Source organism: Quercus lobata, chromosome 6 (assembly GCF_001633185.2).
Source record: "Quercus lobata isolate SW786 chromosome 6, ValleyOak3.0 Primary Assembly, whole genome shotgun sequence".
Classification (NCBI taxonomy): Eukaryota; Viridiplantae; Streptophyta; class Magnoliopsida; order Fagales; family Fagaceae; genus Quercus; species Quercus lobata.
The window spans coordinates 50270319-50287317 of NC_044909.1; the positions used below are offsets into that span (position 1 = coordinate 50270319).

At 35.4% G+C, this 16999-nt stretch overlaps 1 pseudogene; it reads left to right on the plus strand.

Moving 5' to 3' along the window:
- Positions 1-255: 255 nt before the first annotated feature.
- LOC115950442 lies at positions 256-12505 on the plus strand (annotated as a pseudogene).
- The last annotated feature ends 4494 nt before the right edge of the window (positions 12506-16999 follow it).

The window sequence follows — 16999 nt, forward strand, 5'->3', positions numbered from 1 at the left end:
ATAAAGACTGCAATTCTTTATTGAATTCAAGCACTAAAGAGTGTCTTTGTCAACCAAAAAAAAAGTACTAAAGAGTGTAATAGGTTTATGTTGAGGTAAGAAATTAGAAGAAATTTTAAACATTGGAATGACCTTTTCTTTGTGCTTATAAGGTCCTATTTTCCATGCATTTTAGCACCACACCATTCTCTTCTCACTAGAAAGAGAGATATATATCTCTCCAGGTTCTCACAAAATCTTCAAAGAATTATAACTATGGTTGTGTCAGTAGTGGCCCCTTGCAGAGTAGATGAACTGCTTGACTTAGAAAAGAATGGCCCAAGTGAGAGGGCTAAGTGGGTGTTGAATGGTCCCGAGCCCCCAAGTCTATGCCATGAGCTCATGTATTCCATGAGGGAAACTGTGTTACCCCAAGGTAACATATTCTAAGCTCTCAAGAATCAACTTAGGCCTAAACGCTTGGTCTCAGCCATGCAACTAGCATTTCCAATCCTTAGTTGGAGTCAAAACTACAATATAACAAAATTCAAAGCTGATTTTATTGCTGGTTTAACTCTTGCGAGCCTCAGCATTCCCCAGGTAAACACAAGTTAAAGTGTTAAACATAAAAATGATTCTTGTTTCATGGTTAAGATTTTATTTTCTAGATTTGACAGTATATAAAGTGTCACATTATTTTAAATTTTAAATTACATGAATTTAGATATACTTTTAGATTTATAATATTCAATATAAACTATAAAACATATTCATTTTAAATGGAAAAGATCCTAATAGACAAAATCTATATTATGAAATATATTCATTTTAAATGGAGAGGATCTTAATAATTATGGACAAAACTGTTAAATTACCGATTGTCTCAAAAGCTTAAACTAGTAAGAAATTGTAAATTTAATCACTTAAACATAAGTCTAACACTCCCTCTCACTTGTGGGTCTAAACTTTCCCTTAATAAGTGGGAGTCCAATAAGTGGGAATTTAACATTTTAAATAAGAGATAGAGTAAAGTTAGAGATCGAACTCAAGATCTACTGCTCTGATACCATGAAATTATCAATTGTCCTAAAATCTTAAACTTGTAGGAAATGATAAATTTAATCACTTAACCATATATAAGTCTAACAAAAACTTTTGATGTATAGTAATCAATTAATATCTCCATTTAACTAAAGGTTGAGCTGCATGCACTGTATTGGATATACACTTATGGAAAAGCTTGAACCACAATATGGCCTATGTAAGCTGCTTTATTGAACTTGTGATATCAAGATGTTTACATATAGACGTGAACATGTTGATTTTATGTTGTATGAAACTATAAATGCTAGTGCTTCTCTATGTTTTAATCAGATACAAGCGCTGTCCCACCTCTTATTTATGCTGCACTGGGAACTTCAAGGGACATAGTGACTGGACCTGTAGCTGTGGATTTGCTGCTTCTATCCTCAATGATTCAAAAACTGATAGATCCTAGGACTGGTTTAGAGGCTTACAAGAGGCTTGTTTTTACTGCAACTTTCTTTTCTGGTGTATTTCAAGTTGCCTTTGGAATCTTCAGGTCACTACAACAAAATGTATTTTCAGTAACGAAAAAATTCATCACTAAAAGTCCAGTTTTTTTTGTCACTAAGGACCTTTAGCGACGAAATTGGACTTTTAGCGACAAAATTCATTTTGTCACTGAAACTCCATCACTAAGAGTCTTGGCGATGAAAAATTTCGTCACTAAAAGTCCGATTTGATTTTTTTTTTTTTTTTTTTTAACTTTTAGTGACGAAAACGTTTTGTCGTTAAATGTTTTCCTTGCTAAAAACACTATTCAGTGACGAAAATATTTCGTCATTGAAAACACTTTAGTTTATTAAATCATATTTAGTAACGAATAATTTCATCACTAAAACTATGTTCGAGTACATATAGTGATGAAAAAGTTCGTCACTAAAACTATTTTAAAGGAAATCCAGGCACATATAGAGATGAAAATTTTCGTCATTAAAACCATTTCTTACAAAATTTTGCTACATTTAGCGACGAAATACTTCGTCACAAAAACAATTTTTTGTTGCTATATTTGTGACGAAAAAATTCGTCGCTAAAACTTATTTTCTGTTTTTATTTTTTTCATGGCTTTGATATTAACCTGTAACCTGTCATTACATTATTAAAACCTCACATTTGAATAACACATTTATTTCAACAACAAATTTATAAAAAAAGATCTATACATTCCACAAGTAAAAAAATAAAACAAGTATCCAATTCAAATTCCTTCCATACAATAATTGTTTGCAATACATACAATAACTCAAGATGTTTTATAATAATACAAAAAGTGTAGCATAATATAATTAGAACTAAAGGAAGATGTCCTCATATGTCTTCAAGCAATGCCAAAAGTAAATCTCCTAAAAGTCACCAATAAGAAATTTGCACAAATATAAAAATAATACTATATTAAAATCATAAAGTAAAAACATTAACTATGTTATAAGAAACATTTCTAGTAATGCATTAAGAGTAGCCACACCAATGAATTAAAATCACAACTCCTAATGTATAAGTTGTAAAAAGCAAATATAGATTTTCAAGTGTATTATAATACAATTAGTTTCAAATAATGCATCAAAAAAAGTAATCACACCATGTAGTGTGGGTCAATTGTTAAAATAAAGTACTAACCAAAAAGTGTTTTAACTTGAAATTGAATCACCCCCATAGGTAAGAGCATCATCATAACCCTTGCTCCTCAAAAAGTTAAGAATATTCTTTTGGACCTCTTTTTGCTTAGCTCGTGCCTCTTGGTCCCTAGCTCGCTCCTCTTGGTCCCTAGCTCTTGCCTCTTTGAGCTCAATTATCTCATTTTCTAACCGTTGGATATACTCTACCAAGAAATTAGATGAGGCGGTGGTTACTAGAGAAGAGAAAGGTCTTGTGCCAAGTCCTTTTACAATACCAGACTTCTTCTTAAAACCAAGTTTGAGATCTCCTCTTGTGTAAGGGGAATTGCATTAGGATCTTGACAATGATCCGCTTGCACTTTGAGAATATTTTCCTATCATTTGAAAGAGAGAAAGAAACAAACAATCACAACATTAATACTATATATGTTATAGCTTTACAAACATGATAGGGATGGAATGATACACATATATATGTCGCTTCATTCTTATGGTGTATCCACATATTTGTATTTAGATTGAAATGAACATCTCTGAAGATTTTTGCCAATTCAGGAACTTGACCGTCATTATTATTTGTCTGATTAATTAACATTCAAGTGTTAGATAGATATACTTAAGTAATCACAAAATGCAATATACTAAGGTTTAAGAAAATGAAAAAACATGCACCTCCTCATCAACCCTAACAATAAGTGCCTTTATTCAATATATGAATGACTTAATCTGCCATCGGGTGTCTTACTCATTGTCATCCAACTTTTATCCATGTTTGATTACAATTACAAGATGAATGCTACTTTAGTAAAATAAGGACAACTCATGCATATTGTATTCTAACATCTAAGTTTATAAGCTACTTAGATAAAGTTCAATTCCATTCATGAATGCACAAGTCTATATTAATACTTAAACAAATATATATTGCACACTCAAACACTCCCAATATTAGTTTAAACCACCTAATAACACTATGTAAGCCACCCGCTTGCTCCAACACAACAAACCACCACAAAACCGACTTCCAACATCACAAGTATAGAGTTTTACAAGTATTTAAATCAAATAAAATACTATTCATTACATCTAATTAACAATACTCATTTACATTTGCAAGAATTGAAAAACACTCCCAATATGTATTTAAACCACCTTATAATATTATGCAAGTCACCCGCTTGCTCCAACACAACAATCCACCACAAAACCAATCACAAACATCACAACTATAATACTTACAAGTATTAAAATTAAATAAAATACTATTCATAACATCTAATTAACAAGGTTCATTCACATTTGCAAATAATTAAAAACAATCCCAATATGTATTTAAACCACCTTATAACACCATGCAAGTTATCCGCTTGCTCCAACATAACAACCCACCACAAAACCAATTACAAATATCACAACTATAATGCTTACAAGTATTGAGATCAAATAAAATACTATTCATCACATCTAATTAACAAGGTTCATTCATATTTGCAAAAAATGAAAAACACTCCCAATATATATTTAAACCACCTTATAACACCATGCAAGCCACCCCCTTTCTCCAACACAACAATCCACCACAAAACCAATCACAAACATCACAACTATAATGCTTACAAGTATTGAAATCAAATAAAATACTATTCATCATATCTAATCAACAATACTTATTATTCACATTTGTAAGAATTGAAAAACATTCTCAATATGTATTTAAACCATCTTATAACACCATGCAAGCCACCCACTTGCTCCAACACAATAACCCACCACAAAACCAATTTCCAACATCACAAGTATAGAGTTTTACAAGTATTTAAATTAAGGTGTAAATGCACTTTTAGTCCCTACATTTTGACATTTTTCCATTTTAGTCCCTACATTTTATTTTTACCACTTTTAGTCCCTAAACTAATTAACGCCCTTCATTTAAGTCCTTGAAGCACCTTTCCGTTACCAGACTAACGGGGAAACTGACGGATCAATAAAATATTAATTTTTTTTACACGTTGGTCAATAAAATAAGGGAAGAAATCAGATGAAGCCAAGCAATAACTCACGTGAAGCACTTACCTACCTCTCTAGCGCGTAGGTAAAGAAATGAAGCACACAATGGTTGACACATCCCGCCCCACTTATGTGTACTCACCTACCTCTGGCGTGCAGGTAATGACCTTTCCCAAATCAGACTTAATCCCTACTGAAGCTTTCTGCTTCTGTCGAACAGCCATTTCTGCTTAGTAATAATACAGATTGACAAAGGCACATCCAAAAAAATTAGAAATTTAATCAAACACACAAAAAAATACAAATTCTTGCATACATTCAGCATCCAAAAATACATTCAAAAAAATTTCTGCTGCAAAAAAATTTCAGCATACATTCAACATACAAAAAATATAGAATCTGCATACAAATTTCTACTACAATACAAAATCTGCAATACATTCAGCATACAAAAAAATTTTTGCAATACAAATTTTTGCCTGCTAAAATTTCTGCTGCATTGAAAATTTCTGCAATACAAATTTCTGCTGCTGATAAGTGGTTTGAGAGAGAATTGGGATTTTTCTTTAGGTTGATGATGATGGCTGTTCGGCAGAGGCAGAGAGCTTCAATAGGGATTAAGTCTGATTTGGGAAAGGTCATTACCTGTGCGCCAGAGGTAGGTGAGTACACACATGTGGGGCGGGATGTGTCAATCATTGTGTGCTTCATTTCTTTACCTGTGTGCCAGAGAGGTAGGTAAGTGCTTCACATGAGTTATCACGTGAGTTATTGCTTGGCTTCATCTGATTTCTTCCCTTATTTTATTGACCAACATAAAAAATATAATATTTTATTGATTTGTCAGTTTCCCCGTTAGTTTGGTAACGGAAGGGTGCTTCAAGGACTTAAATGAAGAGCGTTAATTGGTTTAAGGACTAAAAGTAGTAAAAATAAAATGTAGGGACTAAAATGAAAAAAAGTCAAAATGTAGGGACTAAAAGTACATTTACGCCTTAAATCAAATAAAATATTATTCATCACATCTAATCAACAATACTCATTCACATTTGCAAGAATTGAAAAACACTCCCAATATGTATTTAAACCACCTTATAACACCATGCAAGCCACTCGCTTGCTCCAACACAACATACCACCACAAATCCAATTTCCAGCATCACAAATATAGAGTTTTATAAGGTTTTCAACTAAAATTTACTTACTTTGCTCAAGCTAAACTTACAACTTTCAGAAGAAATCTAAAGTTATTGCAAACAATGTGTATTTAGCTTGCAAAAAAAAAGTTAAATTTATAAGTACTTCAGTCTTGAAAATGATCATCTCATAAGTTACTACACAAACTCATAGCTTAGACATGTAATACAGGTAGTGCTTACACCAATCAGAAAAGTGATGAGGGCAACACTCTAACCTACATCAGAAGCAACGCCCAAAGAAGATCCTTTGAGTGCTCACCATATTCAGAGAACACAACAGCGAATTGGACTTATCCAAGTAATTTATCTCATTCGGCATAACAAACAAAGTTTATATTCCATAACCAAGATATATGGGACAGCTGTTATCATGTACTGAACTCTTTAAACTACTTAATAACAGACCCATAAGCAAACAATGAAAAAACCACATAATTTATTAAAATTGTGAAATATCTCAACACTTAAATAATGTGCAAACCCATAAACCCCTTTATAAGTAGTTTCCTCTTTGGCATCCCAAGCCTTACTTTTCACCCGTTATTAACTAACATCAATAGTAGAAACCATAAAACCAAAAGCAATACACATAAATCATAATAATTTACAGCTATAAATCCTCACATTAACATCCAATCTTCAAGTCAACTATAAATATTCATTTAATTATTGCATAACCCTACAACTACAAATAAAAAAACAAATAAAAATAGTTTTAAATATGCTTTAACATACATTATCAACCTGCAAAGCAAACCAAAACACAACAGTACTCATAGGTACAATCCTTGTCTTCCCACCAGTCCTTGATCCTCAACATATAAACATAAAAGTGAAAAGGGAAGGGAAGGGAAGGTGGAAAAAAAAAAAAAAAAAAAAAAAAAAAAACCCTTACCAATTCCGAACAAAGGTGATGGTGAAAGGAGGCGAACGGTCGTTGGAGGTGGGAGGCAAATCGGCGAGCTGTGGGAGGCGAAGGGTCGTTGGATGGCGGTGACGACTTCGGGATCGTTGCGAATCATCAGGAATCGTCGCAAATGGTTGACTTCAAAACTGTCGTTAGTGGTTCGGCGTTGGTGGTGGTTCGAATCGGAATCAGTAAAACTTCAAAACCATCGCGAATGGGTGATGTATCGACGATGGTTAAGCTTAATCGGCGATGGTGGGAGCTTATCGGCGACAGTGGGTTTTTTTTGGTTTGGGAAGAGTTGAGCTTGGTATTTTTTTTTGGACAAAAATGATACCAAGAGAATGGCGCTGGGTATTGAAATGTTTTGTGGTTAGCTAGGTATTGAAATTAGGCTTTTAAGTGTTTAGCGACGAATTTCAGTTTCGTCACTAAAGACCAAAGCTTTGTTAAGATTTTTAGAGACGAAATTCATATTTCATCTCTAAAAACATATAAGTGCAAAACTATCATTACTTTTAGTGACGAATATTTTTTCGTCGCTAATTCTTCCTTATAGCGACGAAAGGATTTTCATCACTAATACGATACACAGCAACACCTACAGTGATGAAATATTTCATCACTAAAAATTTCAACTTTTAGCGACGAAATATTTCGTCGCTATAGATTAATTAAACTCGCGCCAAAGTTTCCCTCCACTGGCGCCCATTTTTCAGATCACAATAGCGATGAAATTTATTTTTCATCTCTAAATGTTATAATTTTTTTCATTATTTGTGACGAAATTCATATTTCGTCACATGAATTTCGTCACTAAAGCTTTATTTTTAGCGACGAAAAATATTTCCTCACTAATTTTCGTCGCTAAAAATACATTTTGTTGTAGTGGGTGGGTATTAATATCTTCTTGTTTCTGATCTTGGTATGTTCTCACAATTGAAATTTTTTTCTTATCAATGATAGGTTTTTCTTTCCCTTTATCTCCTACCAATCTTTCATTGCCACCCCGATTTTACAAGTTGGGATTTCTTGTCGATTCTCTCCTATGCTACTATTGTTGGGTTCATGGCAGGTGTTGCTGTTATCATTAGTCTTCAACAGCTGAAGGGACTACTTGGGAACGTTAACTTCACCCATTATACTGATATATATCCGTCATGATATCCGCTTTTAGAGGACTTCATAAATAGGTAAAGTCATATTCGTGTTATTGATCATAGTCATTCATGCAATGATTATCTGGGTGTATTAAATCATATTGTTCATTACTCTGTTTAAATAAGTTACATGAATTTTAAATAACTCAAGTGATTAAAATTATATATGGATAATCTTTTGAATTGCATACAGTGAGTTAGAGGTACTTTATTGTCCGAAATAAGCTGTTCACTTATCCTTTGTGTTTCTTTGTTTTATAGTGGCACTATCCTAATCTTATCCTTGGGTTCTCATGCTTGAGTTTCATCCTAACTACTAGATTTCTGGTAAGTGCTATTAGCAATGATTATAGATTGTTCATAATCTATCCAAATTGCCTCTCATGAAGTTGCTTATTCCATCAGGGTACAAGGAACAAGAAACTCTTTTGGTGCCGGTCGTTGCTCCTCTCCTGTCATTTATTTTATCAACTATTACTGTTTATCTGACAAACGCCAAAGACCACGGTATTGACATAGTGAAACAAGTCCAAGAAGGTTTGAATCCAAGCTCGGTGCATCAGTTACAGTTTGATGGTTCATATGTCGAAGGAGTGGCTAAGATTGGTTTCATTGTTGCTGTTGTTGCACTCACAGTTGGTGTCCAATTTTACAAGTCCATTTGCAATAGTAACAAATGAATATTACGATTATCTTTGTCGAATGTTACACTTTATACTTCACCAGTTGTCATGTACATACAGTGGAATATATTAGGTTGGGACAAAAGATTTTTATTTGCATTGTTACTGACTTAGTTGCAATTGTCTTGTGCATAATTAGGAAACAATGGCAGTAGGTCGATTTTTTGCATCCATAAAAGGACACCACATTAATGCAAACAAAGAAATGGTATCCTTAGGCTTCATGAACATAATAGGGTCTATGACCTCTTGCTATATTGCTACAGGTAATTAGTAAGCTTCCTTGTACAAATCTTTTTCCTAATACTAATATGTTTAATTTAGAAAAATACAAGCAGAATGGCTTTTCATCTTGCATGAAATTTGAGAAAGCCAAAAATGGCCGGTGACCCTGTTCAAAAGCCTTTCCTTAAAAAATCAAAATGAATTAACTTGTAGTTAAATGTTTTACTAACCAAAAACTGTGCAGGTTCTTTCTCATGGACAGCAGTAAATTTCAACGCTGGCGATGAAACCTTAATGACAAATGCAGTGATGGCATAGCTACTGTTATGATATCGTTGAAATTGTTTACAAGCCTCATGTATTATACTCCAGTGGCAGTGATTGCCACAATAGTTCTTGTTGCAATCCCACGACTCATCAACCTTAGTGAAGCAAGTAATATTTGGAAAGTTGATAAGCTAGACTTCCTTGCTTGCATTGGGGCCTTCTTTGGCGTATTGTTCTCATGTGTGGAGGTTGGCCTTCTAGTTGCGGTAACGTTCACTTTTGCCTTTTGACTTTGTATGCATAATTGACTGTAGTAGTACTAGTCAGTTGAAACAAATGATGGGTCATAAGAGGAGGATTTTGGGCTGAACTAAGTTTACCCAATATTATAACCTTAAAATTTTGTAAAATGAGCCAGTATAATACCGCCAGAGTCCTTAAGAAAAATTTGCATTTGATTTCCCCTCCCTCACTTATTATTAAAGGAAAAAAAAAAAAAATACATATTGTCATACACATATTTTTGTAGGGTTTGAAAGAAGTGATGGTAGACAGTCTTACTCCGAATTTTTTTGGAGAAATTGATTTCTAGACTTAGACTTTTGACTTATCGCTTTTGGTAGTAGGCACTTACCATCGCACTAAAGTTTGATATCTTACCTTATGCTTTGTGTTATACACATAAAATGGGATTTAAAGCTTGCCAAGTTTAACGATGTGGCATCTCATCCCATTAGGCACACAGTTCTTCTATGATCACACATTTTGTCAAAAATTTTGCAACAACTTGATGATAATATGTACGATTGTAATTGGTGAACTGTCACTTTCGCATATATCTATTACTTTTTCTCCACCACTCATAATTGCATAAATCATCAAGTTGTGCAAAATCTGTGTCCACAGACTTTTCTTAGGCACATAATGTAGAATTCTAGCATGACAAAATGGGTTTGATTCAGCAGACCATTGAGCCCTAGAACTTTTATCCTAATTAAGCTAACAATGGAAAGTGTTAAAGGAACTATCATTCAAATTAAAAAATAAAAAACTTACAAATTAATGTGATAACGAATCCAATTGTTGGCACATCTATAATATAATAATAGATTTCCTAGCCAAGAGTTTTGTAACTCAATTAATACCTCCTGGTGTTTTCAATAGAAATATCTAAGAGTGTAATTCCTTCCCCCCTAACTATCAAATTATCAAAAAAAAAAAAAAAAAGATTTCATATTTACTTTTTTGTCTTTGTGTTAAAAAATAGACACATTCATTTGTAGGACTATGTAGGAAAATTTGTACTTATAATCCCTACGTTACTTCTTCTTCTTCATTTTTTTTTTTTTTTTTTTTTTTTTTTGCGTGCTAATCCCCTAACATTACTCTTAGGACCAAAGAAATTAAGAAAAAAAATACGTGTATGCAAACAATTGACAAATCCATTGAGATACTTTTATGTGCTAATAAGAATTGAGTCAATTGCAGGTAACAATATCATTTTTGAAGATCATTCTCGTCTTCAGCCAAGCACAGAGAACCTTGGAAGACTTCCAAGAACTGATACATTTTGTGATGTTGATCAATATCCAATGGCTGTTAAGATTCTTGGGGTTCTAATAATCCATGTCAAATCTGCCTGGCTTTGTTTTGCAAATTCCAATTCTGTTAGAGAAAGGTATTCTATTAGCCATGCTAGTATACATGCACATAGAAAGAACTTTATTTGCAGAACTATCTTTTTCTACTTTTTTTAACGTGTAAATTACATGCATTTGTTCAAGGATCATGGGATGGGTAATTGAAAATGAAAAGGTGGACGTGGAAGGAAAGATCGAAAAGACTATTGAAAGTTCGGATTTGTGTTAAAATACAAGGGCTTGTTCAGACCCCCAAATAAAAATTAAGGCTTGATAGCTTTTACTCTAATTTGTACTAAGTGTGGAACAAGAGTAAATAAGTTCAAAAAATAGTTAACACTACCCTAAGCCATATTCATCCATTATCGACAATAAAATGAAAGCTTAAAGAGTAGGGGAGAGAGATGCAAACACAAGATAACACCGAGATGTGTTATCGAAGAGGAAACTGAAGAACTCAGTGAAAAACCTCTCCACGACTCTCCAAGTCGAAATTGATCTACTAGAGAATAAATTTGAAGTACACGAATAACAAAAAACTCTCCAAGCCTAGTCTACCTAATGTACTTGAGCCCTCCAAGCTCCTGCTACCAATTGACTTCTCGAACCTTTATCTTCTCTAGCTTTCCGGATCGCGCAATTCAGCCCAATTACGTTCGCCTATGAATGGCTCCTTCTAATGCTTCCTAGTAGCACCGAAATTTCACTTTATACTCAGAATGGGCGTGGTAAGTGTTTGGGCTAACAACTTCTCAAAGATATAGAGATGGAGAGGTAGGAGTTAAGGAAAACCAAAAGGAAATGTGTAGATAATTGTGGGTATAACATAGCTCTCAAGTGTATTTTCTAGGGTTTTCTCTCTGAAAAGTACTCCTTATAATTTGTGGGTAATGAGGGTATATATAGTGTGGGTAAAGACTTAGTAAAACAAAATACAACTTTTTGCCAAACGTAAAGTTTTGCGGGTCCTTCGCGGATTGGCGTTACCTGCGAGACAGTCACGAAAATTCCAGCCTAGCATAACTCTTCATCTTCCAATCATGTGGCTCTTTTCGCGGGTTGCTTCTCGCGAGACAATTGCGAGCCAGCCGCAAAATCCACTTGTTCAACTTTTGAAGTTTGATTCTTCAATGATCTCTCATACTCATCCTTTACAATTAATCCCACATACATTGATGGGACTGACGAACTCACCTTTCTTGGACGACCTCATCGAGACCGACGAGGCTATCCTCTGAGACGAACTAACCACATGTCCATATCACTGACGAAGGTAACCAAACCATTCAATACAGCTAATAATGTCCCGAGCGGTTACAAGACCAGCTGTACAGATCGTTGGATGCCTCATTAAGGCACACATTACTAAGCATGAGACGTTACCAAAAGAGACATTAAAACCACATTAACAACCACAACGGCTAGGGGCTGTGGGAGCATATATAAAGCCCTCACAACACCAACACAAGGTACACAGACACACCTCAAAGCATTTCTAGTTATTCTAATACTTTGTTATTTCCTCAAAGTTCTCTTATACTGACTTTGGCATCGGAGACGTTGTGGCAGGCACCACACCAGTGTCCACCTTAAGGGAGCTACCTTACCAGTTTCACAGTGACATCGACGAAACTACGACTCCATCTGGACGAACCTACAAGACTGACGATTTGCACTTCATTAGTTTGGCGTCATCTGTGGGGACGATATTTTCAGATTCATATTTGAAAACGTAGTTTCCATCAACTTCTACGTTCAGATGGAACCCAATCCAGATTCCACAGCCTTGGCCCAGCAAGTTCAAGCTCTTACAGCCACCATTGAAGAACTCACCAATCAAAATCAGGAAATGAAGCTACGGCTTCAACAGGTTCAGCAGGCTCAACATGAGAAGAATCGATCCAAGGATAACGTGGAAGGAGAAGGGGATAGCCATAGGAGGAGCATTCATCAAAGACCAACTACTCCAGACGAACAGAATTCAAACCTTTTTCGAGAGATGAGGAAGGAGATGGACGAACTGAGAAACGCCATCAAGGAAAAGACAGACCGAAGCGTAGACAGAATGGTAAGGGCCACAGATTCACCCTTCACCGCGGCGGTACTTCAATGCCCCGTGTCGTCAAAGTTTCGTTTACCTCAGCTTGAGTCGTTCGATGGACTCAGAGACCCTCAAGATCACCTTAATACCTTCAAGACGACGCTAGGTCTTCAACAGCCACCTGACGGGATATTGTGTTGTTCCTTTCCCACCACTCTCAAAGGAGCTGCAAGGGAATAGTTCACAAAGTTGCCGACATCATCCGTGGACAACTTTGAGCAATTGAGCAATGCCTTCTTGCGTCATTTCATAGGGGGGCAGCGTCCAAAGAGGCCGGCAGACCACTTACTCACCATTAGACAGAAAGAGAAGGAAACCCTAAGGTCGTACGTGAAACGCTTTACTCGGGAGACTCTAGAGGTGGACGAAGCTGATAACAAGGTGCAACTGACGACCTTCAAAGCAGGACTGAGATCCAGAGATCTCGTGGCTTCACTTGCGAAGAATCCACCAAAGACAATGGCAGAGATGTTCTTGAAGGCACAGAAGTACATGAATGCTGAATATGCTTTAGCCGCGATAAAGGATGTGGAAAAGACCCTGCCCAAGGGAAACTCGGCCCAACCTGGGAAGGACCCTACCAGGTCGCCCATTACTCCAGACAAGGCAGTTATCACTTGGAGACCATAGATGGGCAAAAATTACCGCAACCATGGAACATTGGGCACTTGAAGAAGTACCATCAATAGATGTAACAGACAGTTGTATTCATTTTTGAAAGCAATAAAAAATTAAACTATTCAGCCAATGACTTAGCACGAGCAAACCGAGCAGCTTAAAAAACAAAAATTGGCTAAGTAACAAGATTCCGCCTGGACGGATGTAAGTTACTGATGAAGCCAAAACTGGCTAAGTAACAAGATTCCGCCTGGACGGATGTAAATTACTGACGAAGCCAAAAATGACAAGATCCCTTCAATGGGTGTAAGTCACAAAAAAACTGGCTAAGTAACAAGATTCCGTCTGGACAGATGTAAATTACTGACGAAACCAAAACTGGCTAAGTAACAAGATTCCGCCTGGACGGATGTAAGTTATTGACGAAGCCAAAAATGGCTAAGTAACAAGATTCTGCATGGACGGATGTAAGTTACTGACGAAACCAAAAATGACAAGATCCCTTCAATGGGTGTAAGTCACAAAAAAACTGGCTAAGTAACAAGATTCCGCTTGGACAAATGTAAGTTACTGACGAAGTCAAAACTGGCTAAGTAACAAGATTCCGCTTGGACGGATGTAAGTTACTGACAAAGTCAAAACTGGCTAAGTAACAAGATTTCGCTTGGACGGATGTAAGTTACTGATGAAGCCAAAAATGACAAGATCCCTTCAATGGGTGTAAGTCACAAAAAAAATGGTTAAATAACAAGATTCCGCCTGGACGAATGTAAGTTACTGACGTCCTCAAGATTTCTTTGTCTACGTCCTCAAGATCAAGGTTCCCCAGATTCGCTCCAGTTGGGTGCTTGATGAGGAAATTTTTCATCTTTTGGTGGTCGTCATAACACGTCACGACGACCACAGAACCTGGGGGGCATCTGATGGGACTGACGAACTCACCATTTGATGGGACTGACGAACTCACCTTTCTTGGATGACCTCATCGAGACCGACGAGGCTGTCCTCTGAGACGAACTAACCACATGTCCATATCATTGACGAAGGTAACAAAACCATTCAATACAGCCAATAATGTCCCGAGCGGTTACAAAACCAGCTGTACAGACCGTTGGATGCCTCATTAAGGCACACATTACTAAGCATGAGACGTTACCAAAAGAGACATTAAAACCTCATTAACAACCACAACGGCGAGGGGCTGTGGGAGCATATATAAAGCCTTCACAACACCAACACAAGGTACACAGACACATCTCAAAGCATTTCTAGTTATTCTAATACTTTGTTATTTTCTCAAAGTTCTCTTATACTGACTTTGGCATCGGAGACGTTGTGGCAGGCACCACACCGGTGTCCACCTTAAGGGAGCTACCTTACCAGTTTCACAGTGACATCGACGAAGCTACGGCTCCATCTGGACGAACCTACAAGATTGACGATTTGCACTTCATCATACATATAGGGAAAATGATTGAAGAAATTACAATCAAATTTGGCACGGAATTAAAGCTAACACAATATAATTTGGAAACCACAACTTTACAACTATCAAACATGTAATTCTAGACATGTCCAGAAAGTGTTTGAGTGAGAAGGAAAAGATTATTGGTTCCCCATTAAGGTTCATGATGACTGAAAAACTAGTGTCAAACTAGTGCTTGGATTGCCTTTTTTTAAGTTGAGTTATTAAGTCATTTGCTTATGTACAATTTTCTGAATTATAGTTTTTTTTTTTAGGTATATATTTACGTTTGTAACATTCAACAAATAAATAAATATTTTTTAAAAAAGAAAAAAACTAATCCAATACCTTAAAGTTATTTTCTTAATTATCCCAAAAAAAAAAAAAGAAAAAAAAAGAAAAGAAAAAGATTGAGGTGAACAATGTATCCATAGAAAGCTCCAAAAGACTAGCGTGTTTCTTTCTCAACCTGGGGTCCATATTGTGGATAATATTAGAGATGGACTTGGGCATGCTCAAGAAACAAGAATGTTCTTTTAAGAAAGCTTCGGTTAATTTGAATAGAATAAGAATGAAAGGACCTTAGCCCATTTTCTTTTTAGAAGAATTAAGCAAAGAATGTGAGGTGAAACGTTAAATAAAAAATTACTTTATTCAAAGCACCACATACTAGAATCTCAGTCTTTTACATGAGGCTATGCATGTGAGTTTTTTTTTTTTTTCCTTCACCCATTCTCATTCAAGGTTTATACATTTGCCAATCATCACCAAATACATACCTTGGAGATACCCCAATTGCCAATCTCCTTTGAAACACTATGATGTACTAATTAAGTTACGAGACTTTTGGTTGAAAGAATTCTTCCAACATATGATATACTAAAAGCAATATTATTGTACATGACATAAACTTTTCTAGGTGAATATATTCATCACTAGTTCAGGCACTAGGAAAGTTTTCCCTGTAAATTTTGTTAATTCGCACGTAAACTTTACTGCCTTTGAGTCAACAAATAAATGATATATAATCGAAACCTCATCAACCAAATTTGCAAACACTTAAAATGTTTTTCACAACTACAATTAAGCTAGAATCACAAATGTCATTTCGCAATTTACATCCTCATCATATTAATCAGACTCTTAACTCTTTTGTCCTACCCCATTTCCAACTCAAGAGAGGGAAAAAATTTATGGACCTTATACGACAAATCATTTTAGATCTATGTAAAAATGAAAGATAATAACTCACACTGACAAAAGTTGTGACAAAAAATTTACAGTTATTAAAGAACTCATAAAAAGCATAAAGATTAAATGAACAAAAATATTTTAAAAAGTCAAGAAAGTTGATCTTTTATCTTGTTTGACAAATAAAAAAGAATTGTCCGGACCAGCATATATACAAACCAAACATGAGGTTGAGGAAAACAATTTGAATTGCATCTCTCTCGCTCTGTCTCTCTCAATTAAAGAATATTGGTCACGCTTTCATTTGAGGAAAACCTCTGGTGCTCCATTTCCCTAACCAAATCCACCACTGCATGAAAAAGTTAAATGTGCCATTGGATGCGTGGCCTGTGGCCACTCATTTTTGTAGTCATTCACACAGGTCACAGGTGTTAGGTATATTATAAATTTTGGAGAAGGGTTAGGATTAATTTGAACAAAAAAGGCAGTATAATATGTGCAGTTCAACATAGGACCATTCAATAAAATTAGGATTTTTTAGGTGAATTGACGAATTGAAGATGAAGCTACAGTGAAGTGACAAATCATTGTATTTATATATAAAATGATGTAAAAGTTCTTGTAATCAGTAATCACATGTTCCCCAATGTCTCAGTTCTCTCATAAAACACCGGTGGAGCCTATTGCTGTCATTTACACTGCTGATGAATCCCACAAGTCACATAGGTTATTTCTTCATCTAAGCCATTTATTTTAGTGATAATTTCAAACTTGTCTCTCAATCTTCTTTCTGTTGGTCAGTTTTGTGAACTCAATATTGTGCCTCAGTTTTTCAAACATTTAATGGTGTTGATG